The sequence below is a fragment of the Haematobia irritans genome, chromosome 2 (assembly GCF_050003625.1).
Source record: "Haematobia irritans isolate KBUSLIRL chromosome 2, ASM5000362v1, whole genome shotgun sequence".
NCBI lineage: Eukaryota > Metazoa > Arthropoda > Insecta > Diptera > Muscidae > Haematobia > Haematobia irritans.
Genome location: NC_134398.1, coordinates 91,004,683 through 91,018,132, shown reverse-complemented (window position 1 = coordinate 91,018,132; position 13,450 = coordinate 91,004,683). Strand labels below are relative to the sequence as shown.

The 13,450-nt window shown below is 36.3% G+C and overlaps 1 long non-coding RNA gene across 1 annotated transcript; it reads right to left on the bottom strand.

Annotated features, from left to right (window-relative positions):
- Positions 1-3,541: 3,541 nt before the first annotated feature.
- On the bottom strand, positions 3,542-13,241 carry LOC142223271 (uncharacterized). Its single transcript, XR_012718652.1, has 2 exons — positions 13,087-13,241; positions 3,542-5,931 (listed from the first exon to the last, which is right to left on the bottom strand). It is a non-coding gene; the product is annotated as an uncharacterized LOC142223271 (long non-coding RNA).
- Positions 13,242-13,450: the final 209 nt, after the last annotated feature.

Genomic DNA, 13,450 nt, shown 5'->3' with positions numbered 1-13,450 from the left:
CTTCTATTCTAAGCAAAATTCGTATTTTAAGCAGGTGAAATATTTGGCCTCCCGACAATATTCTTTGCGGTGCACCATCTACTATAAGATTTATGAAAATGGACCAAACTCTGTTTGGTCTGACCATCGGACCAAATTTAAAAATTAGAAATCTTTTGGACCAATTTTGGTCCGATCGGACCAAAACGGCAACCCTGATTGGAATTGAAAGTATATACACAGAGTAGAAGTACTACTCTCCGAAAGTTTTTTTTTTGTTTTGCAACAGACGTAGAGAAGAGGTTTTGTTATATTTGTAATGTGTGTGTACACAGAAAAAAATATCACCAAAATATTTCCAATTAAAAAGTTAATTGAAGTTGAAATTTTTTTCAATTAATAAATTAATTGGTACAATTAACTTTTTAATCAAGATAGAAACATTAAGTTATTTAAGTCAATGACTGAAAATTTTAAAATTTTTAATTAAAAAGTTAATTGATACAATAAACTTTTAATCATATTCGGAAGACTAAGTCAGTTAAAAAAGTGATTAACATTTTTTTAAATTTTTAATTAAATTTGTTTTCAAACATTCAATTGTTAATCCAAATAAAAATTCTAAGCCAATTCAAAAGGTAATTGAAAATAGTTACCTTTTTTAATTAATAAATTAATTGAGTTTTGCAATCAACATTAAATTTTTAATTGAATCAATTAAAAAATTAATTGAAATTTGGTAATGAAATCAATTAATTTTTTAATCAAGATTTTTTTCTATGTCCAATTAAAACTGTGATTGATACTATCATTTTCGTGATTGAAGACATTTCAATTAAAAAATTAATTGGATCAATTAATTTCGTGATTGAATCAGAAAAAAATTTTTTTGTGTGTATGTTTATGTTTGCAACAACCTCCATCGAAATCAGTCCGTGGTATACCTACGAATATTCTTACTCAGATCTAGTGTTACCTAATTTCGCTTTTTCCCCTTTATGGTAAAAATACATTTTGGAACAGCGTTTTTAAGAAATGTTCGTCCTCAAAAAAAGTAGATAACATGCAATAATACAAATCAAGTCATTAGTTTTCAATGTGAGAAAAAATTAAAATAAATGTATATGCGCACATTTTTCAACCAAAATTGAAACTATCCATAATTTTAATTAAATTTTCGAGAACTAATATCAGAAATAAGAGAATGCTAGGATATAGTACAATAGTAAATCAAATATGAATGTCCTTACACTGAAAAAAAGCATGCCCAGTTCCAAAGATTTTGTCTTTACTTTAACAGTTTGGGTATTAATTCCGAGCCAAAGAAGCGGAGAATACAAGTAAGGATACTTTAAAGACGTAATTCTCTTTTAAATTTGGGGGTTATGTACTTGCTTCTAGGAAGCAAATGTTAATTTTTCATTTTTTTAGATTTTTTTCGTCAGTTGTTATCAAAATCCTTTAAAAACGAGTTAACGAGTTATTTTTTTTTTTCCATATTAAGACTCGACTTCCAGTAGAAATTATGCTATGTTTCAAGTAAAAAGCGTCTTTAAAATAAAGTGTTGAAAAACATGTCTTATTTTTTAACGATTTTTTGCTTTGTAGGCAAGATGCAAAAAGAAACAAATTTAAAGACAATTTTATTAATTTTAAAGAATTTTTCTTAATTATTAAAGTCACCTTACCCCAAAAATTTTATTTTTCATGTTATGATACACATTTTTAAGTAAAATCACTTAATTATAAGGACATTACAACTTCATTCAAAAGTTTATTGCCTTTTGGACAAGAAAAAAAAACTTTATTTTAGAAATGCGTCTTCCATGTTAAGCAAAATTTGCATTCTTATTCCAAGAACATGGAATCTTTGACTTCACGACAATATTTTTTTCAGTGTAGAAAACTAAAAAATTAAATATAAATAAGATCGAGTGTCAGCTGCAGATTCTTGATCCATAATTTTCTCATAAATCTCATCACTTACTGCACTCACCAATAACGATTTTGCGTAGCTATTAGCTTTTCTATACGTATCCGATGCGGATTTAAAAATTCTTTTCTGCTCCGCTGTTGCATCCTCTGCCAACGGCGTAGGCTTCAATAACTTTCGATCTATTACATCTAAAGCTCCTTCGTGGTAGTCGAGAATATCTCGAATTTTTCTTTTCCACATCGGCCAGTCCGCTTCCTTTTGTAACGGCTTTAAGGTCTTTGAAAAATCCATGGCAGCTTGTAATGCACCTCAATATATATCGGTTTTTTTTTTTTTTTTGAAAAAAATTTATAATATTATTTTTGTCTCCAAGCAACTGCCTGGGCCCATAACCTTTTACAGTAGACGTATTTTATTGAAGTGAAAAATAGAAATTGAAATTGAATATACTAAAAATAAGTGCCTACATGATTTCTTTAACAAACCATATAATTAAGTGCAATTTAGTAATAATAACATAACATAACACTACATTAATAACTTCAACAAATGCGTTTGATCCCAAGGGTAGAAGAATTCAATTTCACCTCCAAATGGTCATATAAGAAAACATCAATGAACCGGAGCCAGCTTGGTTTTAATAAATTTCAAAAGTCATTCAATATTCCTGAAATTATCTTGAATTTAATAATCCCGACTTAAGGCCGGTACTCTGTTTGTTGGTGCGAAAAAAGTTCCCCTAAAGGCCGGTACTATGTTCATTCTTGCGAAAAATTTTTATGGAAACCATTATTTCGCACATAGAAAGCGGCGTTTTTTTAGGTAGCTTGGAGCGCTATTTTACAGGGAGCGATATTGGATGAAGTTGGTGGTTGTTGCTTGTTTTTACAAAATAACATTTTATTTTTCCTTGGGCAATTGATCTGCTATTCCTTTGATCCTTTGTATAGTTTCGGAACAAAAATATGGTCCGTGTTTGATTTATAAAACCGCATAAATAGTTTTTAATAAATAAATTATTTCTTAATTCACATTGCAAATGGCGCCGTGCTATAAACGTCAGTTTTTCAACACGAAAAAACAAAGTATCACAAATGGAAAAAATTTCGCAAATTTTTCGCATTTTTTGGTTTTGTATGGAGTTTCAACGCGAAAACCGAACAGAGTACCGGCCTTAAATCATTGTTTCGCGTTGAAAAATGATAGTGTTGACAATATATTTTGAGGGGGAAAAAACAGCCATTTTGGGATTTTTTTTGCGTTTATTTCGTCGAAATGTATTGACAACATCGCAGACTGTCACGAAATGATTACATATACATACGCAACTAGTTGCTCGATTTACACACACTCGCATACAAAATAAATAATTTGAAAAAGAAGAAGCAGGCGAAGTTATTTTACAAATATCTTTGGAATTAAAAAACTAATTTTACAGTGCTGCATTTTATTTTTTGGAACATAGCAATTAATTCTTGTGATTCCATTCATTGCTACCTCGGTACTATACATGTTGCTTGAAGTGCTAATGCTTGTTTGGAACATCAATTGCTGTGCCTCCTTTTGTTTCAATTATGTTTTGTGTTTATTATCCCGATGCCCAGTACAAATGAAACGATTGTAAAATATAATTCACCAAATAAAGCTTTTATTTTGTTAACATTTGTGTTTAAATTTCATATTATATAAATTATTTATATTCTACCATATAGTAGGGAGCGGCTAGATGTTGGTTGCTAGTTTATTATGGAAATACAACTCCATGTTAGTTTTATCAATCATCAGATTACATTTTTAAATAATAATCAGATCCACTTTTGTGTTATAAATTCACAAAAATCAGTTTAATAAATAAATTATTTCTTAATTCACATTGCAAATGGCGCCATGTTATGAAAATACTGAATACGCGAGTTACGTCAGTTTTTCAACTCGAAAAAAACAAAGTACCACAAATGGAAAAAATTTCGCTAGTTTTTCGCATGTTTTGGTTTTGTATGGAGTTTCAACGCGAAAACCGAACAGAGTACCGGCCTTAAGGCGGAATCTCTAGCAAAGCCTAAATATGAAAGAAAATTGTTTCTCAGTTGTGTGTCATCATTTTATTCCCTTCGGAATCTATTCCATACATGTGCAGTTGTGTATCATGTCCATATTTCATAGCAAAAAATTCAAAGCCTGGGATGTCGTCTGTAACATACGTCCTGTTTCTATGACATACGTCCTCAAAATCGAGTAATCATGTCCACAGTATGATTCCCTGCCGCCAATTCTTATAACAATGAATTGCAACTGTGAATTTGGATTCCCTCTTTGACATCTTAATCAACATGGAATTAATTATAGCTACATAAGAAATAAGTGTTGGCCTAGGTCAAATATGTCTCCGTAAAGTGAAAAGATCAATTCACAATAGTTATAGGGCACTTATATGTCCTCATCAGACACCGAAAGCATAGTTCCGTTTTCTTAACCTCAGTCTGTGGTGCCATGAAAGAAAATGTTTCCCCCTTCTTTCATTGTCGGAATTAGCGGAATGACATGAACAAATCGGAAATTCAACTTCGGGTATTAGTCAGGATGTCTTATTCTATACGAAAGCTATTGCTCATTTTAATCTTCTTTTGAATGAGCCAGTAAAGGCCGGTACTATGTTCATTCTTGCGAAAAATTTTTATGGAAACCATTATTTCGCACATAGAAAGCGGCGTTTTTTTAGGTAGCTTGGAGCGCTATTTTACAGGGAGCGATATTGGATTAAGTTGGTGGTTGTTGCTTGTTTTTACAAAATAACATTTTATTTTTCCTTGGGCAATTGATCTGCTATTCCTTTGATCCTTCGTGTAGTTTCGGAACAAAAATATGGTCCGTGTTTGATTTATAAACCCGCACAAATAGTTTTTAATAAATAAATTATTTCTTAATTCACATTGCAAATGGCGCCGTGCTATAAACGTCAGTTTTTCAACACGAAAAAACAAAGTATCACAAATGGAAACAATTTCGCAAATTTTTCGCATTTTTTGGTTTTGTATGGAGTTTCAACGCGAAAACCGAACAGAGTACCGGCCTTAAGAAAGAACTATCTAGTGTTGACTCATTTAATGGAATTATATTCTTAGCGGCCGTCACAGGAGCACAGCAATTGATGTTGTAAAACAAGCATTTGCACTTCAACCAACATGTATAGTACCGGGGTAGCAATGAATAGAACCAAAAGAATTAATTGCTATGTTCCAAAAAATAAAATGCAGCATTGTAAAATTAGATTTTTTAAATCCAAAGTTATTTGTAAAATAACTTCTGCTCCTTCTTTTTCAATTTAATTATTATGTATGCGTATATGTGTAAATCAGCCACTAGTTGCCTATGTATATGTAATTATTTCGTGACATTTTGCGAAAAAGTTGCAAAATGGCCGTTTTTTCCTTTAAAATATATTGTCAACACTATCATTTTTCAACGCGAAACAATGATTGAGTGGAACTTTTTTCGCACCAACAAGCAGAGTATCGGCCTTACTGTCGCAGTTTCTCTTCACAGTTTCGTCCTCTTGTTTTCTTAATACTCTCTGGTAATACTGCGTTCGCACATATAGAGGTGCATAACGGCCTTATGATAGATTCGGGTACAGTTTAGGTTAGTTATAGTGGCAGCCCGTTATTTCAGGTTCCCTTTGACTATTTAGTCCATTTTTATACAGCAGCGTTGAACTTCTTTCTTGTCACTGAGTGCCACCCGATTCCATGCAGGAAGCTCAAAGACAAGGAATCTCCTTTTTATAGCCGAGACTGAACATCATTTCCCATTGCGATGAAAATTTTAGAGTGCCTTTGACACACTCGGAAAGGTCACCAGCATTACAGCGGGAGTAATCCACCAATCCACCGTTGCAAAACTTTATGGTGTTTGGTCGAAACTAGGATTGAATCCATAACCGTTTGTCTGCAGAGCGGGTATGAACAATTGTACGACGGTTGCTCCCATATATCAATGTATAATAGTCATTTTCCAAACTAAAAATGATTAAAACAAATTATTAAAAACAAAAGTACTTTAAAAAGAATACAATATTATACTGTTACGAATTTGATAATTATAGACATAAGTTTATTTAAATTAGTTTCCGTTAATTTAAAATTTCAAATTGTAACGATAAAATTTCTCTATCACTTGTTGGAATCATCTATTCATTTTCTAGTATTTTCCTGAATTTCTTTTATGTTCTTTTGTTTGCTTACCGAAATGTTAGTTCTTACTCTCTTTGCTTTGCTTTGTTATTCTGCATTCTCATTTCATTTCATCTCATTGTCTATTGTCATTGTTGTTGTAGTAATGCGAGCATATATCTATGTGAGTGTGTATGTGTTTGGCAGCCACCAGACGAATAACTTAATGGTCGTAGATACTTCTAGCATTGTCTAAGAATGTTCTGGCGTTGCCAGAATATTGTAGTGCTACCAGAATGTTCTCGTATTGCCACACCGTCATATATAAAAGCGCTCGCATGCGGCTAACGAGTCAGTCTTAATTAAAGCGTCAAACGAATAACTTCAGTGTGAACGAATTGTAAAGTGTGAAGTCATAGTAAATAAATTGTTGATTGTCGTTATTTAAAAGAACTGTGTTTTAATTGTCGGGTAATTAAAAACGCCTAAATATAAAAACGTAACAATTGGTGTCGGAAGTGAAATAACGAAAAAAAATCTACAATGAAGTTTAATGAGCTTCGTGTGGAAGACTTAAAAAAGGAATTGAGCAAACTGGAGCTGCCGACAACAGGCAATAAGGCCCAGCTTCAAAAGCGTCTACTGGAAGAGTTCGAGCGGCGCAATATTGATATCGAAACACATGAGTTCGATTATAAGGAAGATCTTGACGAATCAGTAGTAGCCAGCGCCCTGGAAACTCCATCTGTAGCTTCTAATGTTGTTGATTACACATCGATGGTCAATATTTTGAGCAAAATGATGGAAGCTAATTCTAGAAAATTGGAAGAAAAATTCGACGAAAATTCAAAAAAGATGGACGAAAATTCTAGAATTCTAAATGAGAATATTCAACAAATTGCTGAAGGCATGGAAAAACGTGTGGACCATATCGAAAGCCAAATTGGGGAGCTGGATAAGAAGATTATTTCTGTGGATGAGAAAATTATGGTTCATGATGAGAGGTTTCTACACATTGAAAGAAAAATGTCAGAGCTGGAAATTAAAGGTGGACCAGTGCGCGTTATCGAGGGCTCGAAAACCAAACCTCCTGTTTTCGATGGCTCAACTTCATTTGATGTATTCAAATTCCAATTTGAAATGGTTGCTTCTAGAAATTTATGGAACGACAATGACAAAGCAATTGAACTTCTATTGGCATTAAAGGGCAACGCCGCTGATGTGATACAAAGCATTCCCGCTGCCTCTAGAAATAATTATAATGAAGTAATAGCGGCACTTCAACGTAAGTACGGCGGAGAACATAAGCAAGACATCTTCAGAATGGAATTAAGAGGAAGAGTCCAGAAGTCAAATGAGACTCTACAAGACTTTGCAACAGAGGTTGAGCGGTTGGTGCTTTTGGCATATCCAGGAGAGAGTCACCCACTTGTAGATCGTATCAAGATTGAGACTTTTGTGAATGGCATTCGAGACCCTGAGATAAAATGTGCAACATATGCCGCACAAAAAGCTACATTCACAGAAACAGTAACATTTGCACTTGTACAAGAGACTGCGAGATTGCTGGCACGGCCTCAAATTCACAAAGTACGCAGAGTAGAGACCGAGTGTGAAGAATCGAAATCGGTCATTGAATTGGTAAAAGAGGCTCTAAAGCAGATAATGCAAGAAATGAAGCAGCAAGCAAATAAATCTAGAATGAAATGCTATAACTGTGATAAGGCTGGACATCTTTCCCGGGAATGTAAAGCGTGGCGTAAAACGTCGGGGTCAATCTCGCCATCTCCATTAAACAATAATCAGAAGAAGGCGACCACAAAGCCAAGCGACTCAAATTCAAATTTTGCGGATAATAGAAAAGGTGGCAAACAAGTTATTGATCAAGCCTTGACACGACGGCATTGCAATGTAGAAAACAGACGCTACTCGAAGGCTGAACCAAAGGAGACAGTTGTAAATGTCAGGCAGTTACACATCGAATCTGGCACAGACTGGTCAACAGAGCAACGTAAAGATCCCATTCTGAGAAAAATTATTTCGGCAAAACAAGAAAATAAGAAACCCAGCAAGAAAGACATCGCAGCCGAAAGTCCACTTATGAAAGCATACTGGGCTCAATGGGATAGTTTAGTTCTAGTCAATGGATCCCTGCAACGTAAATGGGAAAGCGAAGATGGCAAGAGCAGCCGAAATTTGATCATCGTTCCAGATTCCAAAATAAGAGACGTTTTGGCGGAGTTCCATAATGGTCCCAGTGGAGGTCATCTGGGAATAACCAAAACCGCCGAGAAAGTGAAGCAACGATTCTACTGGGTTGGATGCCAGAAATCAATTGCTGAATGGGTAGCCAATTGCGAGAAGTGCATGAAGGCGAAAGGTCCAACAAGGAAAAGTCGAGGTCCTATGCAAGAATATAGACCAGGAGCCCCGTTTGAAAGAATAGCAATGGACGTGGCAGGCCCTTTCCCAGTAAGTGATTCTGGAAACCGTTATGTCCTTGTGGTCATGGATTACTTCAGCAAATGGCCGGAGGTGTATGCAATTCCAAACCAAGAGGCAAAAACGATTGTGGATGTTGTCAACAAAAACTGGATATGTCGCTACGGTGTGCCGTCCGAGATTCACTCAGACCAGGGAAGAAATTTTGAATCGGCCATATTCAAAGAGATGTGTGAATCCCTTGGTATCAAGAAAACGAGGACTACACCATTACATCCACAATCCGATGGCATGGTAGAAAGGTTTAATCGCACTCTGGAGGAACATCTTCGAAAAGTAGTGGACAACGGCCAGAGGGACTGGGACGAGCATATACCAAAGTTTTTGCTGTCGTATAGATCTGCCATTCATGATTCCACCTCTCGAACACCGGCCAATGTTCTATTCGGAACTGAGTTGAAGTTGCCTGGAGATCTGATATTCGGCGCTAAACCTAATGAGCTCGCCGTGGAAGAAAACAGAAACGACATCCCAAACACTTTCGGTGAAGTTCACGAATCAGTGCGCAACAAAATAAAAATGGTCAGCAACAGAATCAAGGACGACAGCCCTAGATCAAAGATGAAAGTTGTACATCTGGAACGATTGGCTCCTTACGGAACAGGTTCTGTGCCTGTTCGGGACGAACAGGCTTAAGCGGGAGGCAGTGTTACGAATTTGATAATTATAGACATAAGTTTATTTAAATTAGTTTCCGTTAATTTAAAATTTCAAATTGTAACGATAAAATTTCTCTATCACTTGTTGGAATCATCTATTCATTTTCTAGTATTTTCCTGAATTTCTTTTATGTTCTTTTGTTTGCTTACCGAAATGTTAGTTCTTACTCTCTTTGCTTTGCTTTGTTATTCTGCATTCTCATTTCATTTCATCTCATTGTCTATTGTCATTGTTGTTGTAGTAATGCGAGCATATATCTATGTGATTGTGTATGTGCTTGGCAGCCACCAGACGAATAACTTAATGGTCGTAGATACTTCTAGCATTGTCTAAGAATGTTCTGGCGTTGCCAGAATATTGTAGTGCTACCAGAATGTTCTCGTATTGCCACACCGTCATATATAAAAGCGCTCGCATGCGGCTAACGAGTCAGTCTTAATTAAAGCGTCAAACGAATAACTTCAGTGTGAACGAATTGTAAAGTGTGAAGTCATAGTAAATAAATTGTAGATTGTCGTTATTTAAAAGAACTGTGTTTTAATTGTCGGGTAATTAAAAACGCCTAAATATAAAAACGTAACAATTGGTGTCGGAAGTGAAATAACGAAAAAAAAATCTACAATGAAGTTTAATGAGCTTCGTGTGGAAGACTTAAAAAAGGAATTGAGCAAACTGGAGCTGCCGACAACAGGCAATAAGGCCCAGCTTCAAAAGCGTCTACTGGAAGAGTTCGAGCGGCGCAATATTGATATCGAAACACATGAGTTCGATTATAAGGAAGATCTTGACGAATCAGTAGTAGCCAGCGCCCTGGAAACTCCATCTGTAGCTTCTAATGTTGTTGATTACACATCGATGGTCAATATTTTGAGCAAAATGATGGAAGCTAATTCTAGAAAATTGGAAGAAAAATTCGACGAAAATTCAAAAAAGATGGACGAAAATTCTAGAATTCTAAATGAGAATATTCAACAAATTGCTGAAGGCATGGAAAAACGTGTGGACCATATCGAAAGCCAAATTGGGGAGCTGGATAAGAAGATTATTTCTGTGGATGAGAAAATTATGGTTCATGATGAGAGGTTTCTACACATTGAAAGAAAAATGTCAGAGCTGGAAATTAAAGGTGGACCAGTGCGCGTTATCGAGGGCTCGAAAACCAAACCTCCTGTTTTCGATGGCTCAACTTCATTTGATGTATTCAAATTCCAATTTGAAATGGTTGCTTCTAGAAATTTATGGAACGACAATGACAAAGCAATTGAACTTCTATTGGCATTAAAGGGCAACGCCGCTGATGTGATACAAAGCATTCCCGCTGCCTCTAGAAATAATTATAATGAAGTAATAGCGGCACTTCAACGTAAGTACGGCGGAGAACATAAGCAAGACATCTTCAGAATGGAATTAAGAGGAAGAGTCCAGAAGTCAAATGAGACTCTACAAGACTTTGCAACAGAGGTTGAGCGGTTGGTGCTTTTGGCATATCCAGGAGAGAGTCACCCACTTGTAGATCGTATCAAGATTGAGACTTTTGTGAATGGCATTCGAGACCCTGAGATAAAATGTGCAACATATGCCGCACAAAAAGCTACATTCACAGAAACAGTAACATTTGCACTTGTACAAGAGACTGCGAGATTGCTGGCACGGCCTCAAATTCACAAAGTACGCAGAGTAGAGACCGAGTGTGAAGAATCGAAATCGGTCATTGAATTGGTAAAAGAGGCTCTAAAGCAGATAATGCAAGAAATGAAGCAGCAAGCAAATAAATCTAGAATGAAATGCTATAACTGTGATAAGGCTGGACATCTTTCCCGGGAATGTAAAGCGTGGCGTAAAACGTCGGGGTCAATCTCGCCATCTCCATTAAACAATAATCAGAAGAAGGCGACCACAAAGCCAAGCGACTCAAATTCAAATTTTGCGGATAATAGAAAAGGTGGCAAACAAGTTATTGATCAAGCCTTGACACGACGGCATTGCAATGTAGAAAACAGACGCTACTCGAAGGCTGAACCAAAGGAGACAGTTGTAAATGTCAGGCAGTTACACATCGAATCTGGCACAGACTGGTCAACAGAGCAACGTAAAGATCCCATTCTGAGAAAAATTATTTCGGCAAAACAAGAAAATAAGAAACCCAGCAAGAAAGACATCGCAGCCGAAAGTCCACTTATGAAAGCATACTGGGCTCAATGGGATAGTTTAGTTCTAGTCAATGGATCCCTGCAACGTAAATGGGAAAGCGAAGATGGCAAGAGCAGCCGAAATTTGATCATCGTTCCAGATTCCAAAATAAGAGACGTTTTGGCGGAGTTCCATAATGGTCCCAGTGGAGGTCATCTGGGAATAACCAAAACCGCCGAGAAAGTGAAGCAACGATTCTACTGGGTTGGATGCCAGAAATCAATTGCTGAATGGGTAGCCAATTGCGAGAAGTGCATGAAGGCGAAAGGTCCAACAAGGAAAAGTCGAGGTCCTATGCAAGAATATAGACCAGGAGCCCCGTTTGAAAGAATAGCAATGGACGTGGCAGGCCCTTTCCCAGTAAGTGATTCTGGAAACCGTTATGTCCTTGTGGTCATGGATTACTTCAGCAAATGGCCGGAGGTGTATGCAATTCCAAACCAAGAGGCAAAAACGATTGTGGATGTTGTCAACAAAAACTGGATATGTCGCTACGGTGTGCCGTCCGAGATTCACTCAGACCAGGGAAGAAATTTTGAATCGGCCATATTCAAAGAGATGTGTGAATCCCTTGGTATCAAGAAAACGAGGACTACACCATTACATCCACAATCCGATGGCATGGTAGAAAGGTTTAATCGCACTCTGGAGGAACATCTTCGAAAAGTAGTGGACAACGGCCAGAGGGACTGGGACGAGCATATACCAAAGTTTTTGCTGTCGTATAGATCTGCCATTCATGATTCCACCTCTCGAACACCGGCCAATGTTCTATTCGGAACTGAGTTGAAGTTGCCTGGAGATCTGATATTCGGCGCTAAACCTAATGAGCTCGCCATGGAAGAAAACAGAAACGACATCCCAAACACTTTCGGTGAAGTTCACGAATCAGTGCGCAACAAAATAAAAATGGTCAGCAACAGAATCAAGGACGACAGCCCTAGATCAAAGATGAAAGTTGTACATCTGGAACGATTGGCTCCTTACGGAACAGGTTCTGTGCCTGTTCGGGACGAACAGGCTTAAGCGGGAGGCAGTGTTACGAATTTGATAATTATAGACATAAGTTTATTTAAATTAGTTTCCGTTAATTTAAAATTTCAAATTGTAACGATAAAATTTCTCTATCACTTGTTGGAATCATCTATTCATTTTCTAGTATTTTCCTGAATTTCTTTTATGTTCTTTTGTTTGCTTACCGAAATGTTAGTTCTTACTCTCTTTGCTTTGCTTTGTTATTCTGCATTCTCATTTCATTTCATCTCATTGTCTATTGTCATTGTTGTTGTAGTAATGCGAGCATATATATATGTGATTGTGTATGTGCTTGGCAGCCACCAGACGAATAACTTAATGGTCGTAGATACTTCTAGCATTGTCTAAGAATGTTCTGGCGTTGCCAGAATATTGTAGTGCTACCAGAATGTTCTCGTATTGCCACACCGTCATATATAAAAGCGCTCGCATGCGGCTAACGAGTCAGTCTTAATTAAAGCGTCAAACGAATAACTTCAGTGTGAACGAATTGTAAAGTGTGAAGTCATAGTAAATAAATTGTAGATTGTCGTTATTTAAAAGAACTGTGTTTTAATTGTCGGGTAATTAAAAACGCCTAAATATAAAAACGTAACAATACAATACACTACTTACCAAATATAAAAAAAATTGGAAAATATATTCCAAAACACAAAATAATTTTTATATTTTCCCGGATTGTCTCGTGTTTTCGTTTAAAAGTGATGCTTTGACGGCGTTAGCGTTTGACATATCGACGTTGGCATTTGTCGAAACCAACAATAGGTCTGTTCGCGTACTTTTCTAGCAATAATTATCCAATAAAAACTAGCAAGAGAGTAACAGTGGCAGAGATTTTATTTTTTTAATGGAAGCATAGCTGCGCTGCTCCTTTGTATTCGCGATTTTTGCTGTCACAGAATCCGGCCTTTCACCGGAAAATCATCTTGACAAATGAGGCTCATTTCCACCTCAGCGTATATGTCCAAATGCAAAATTG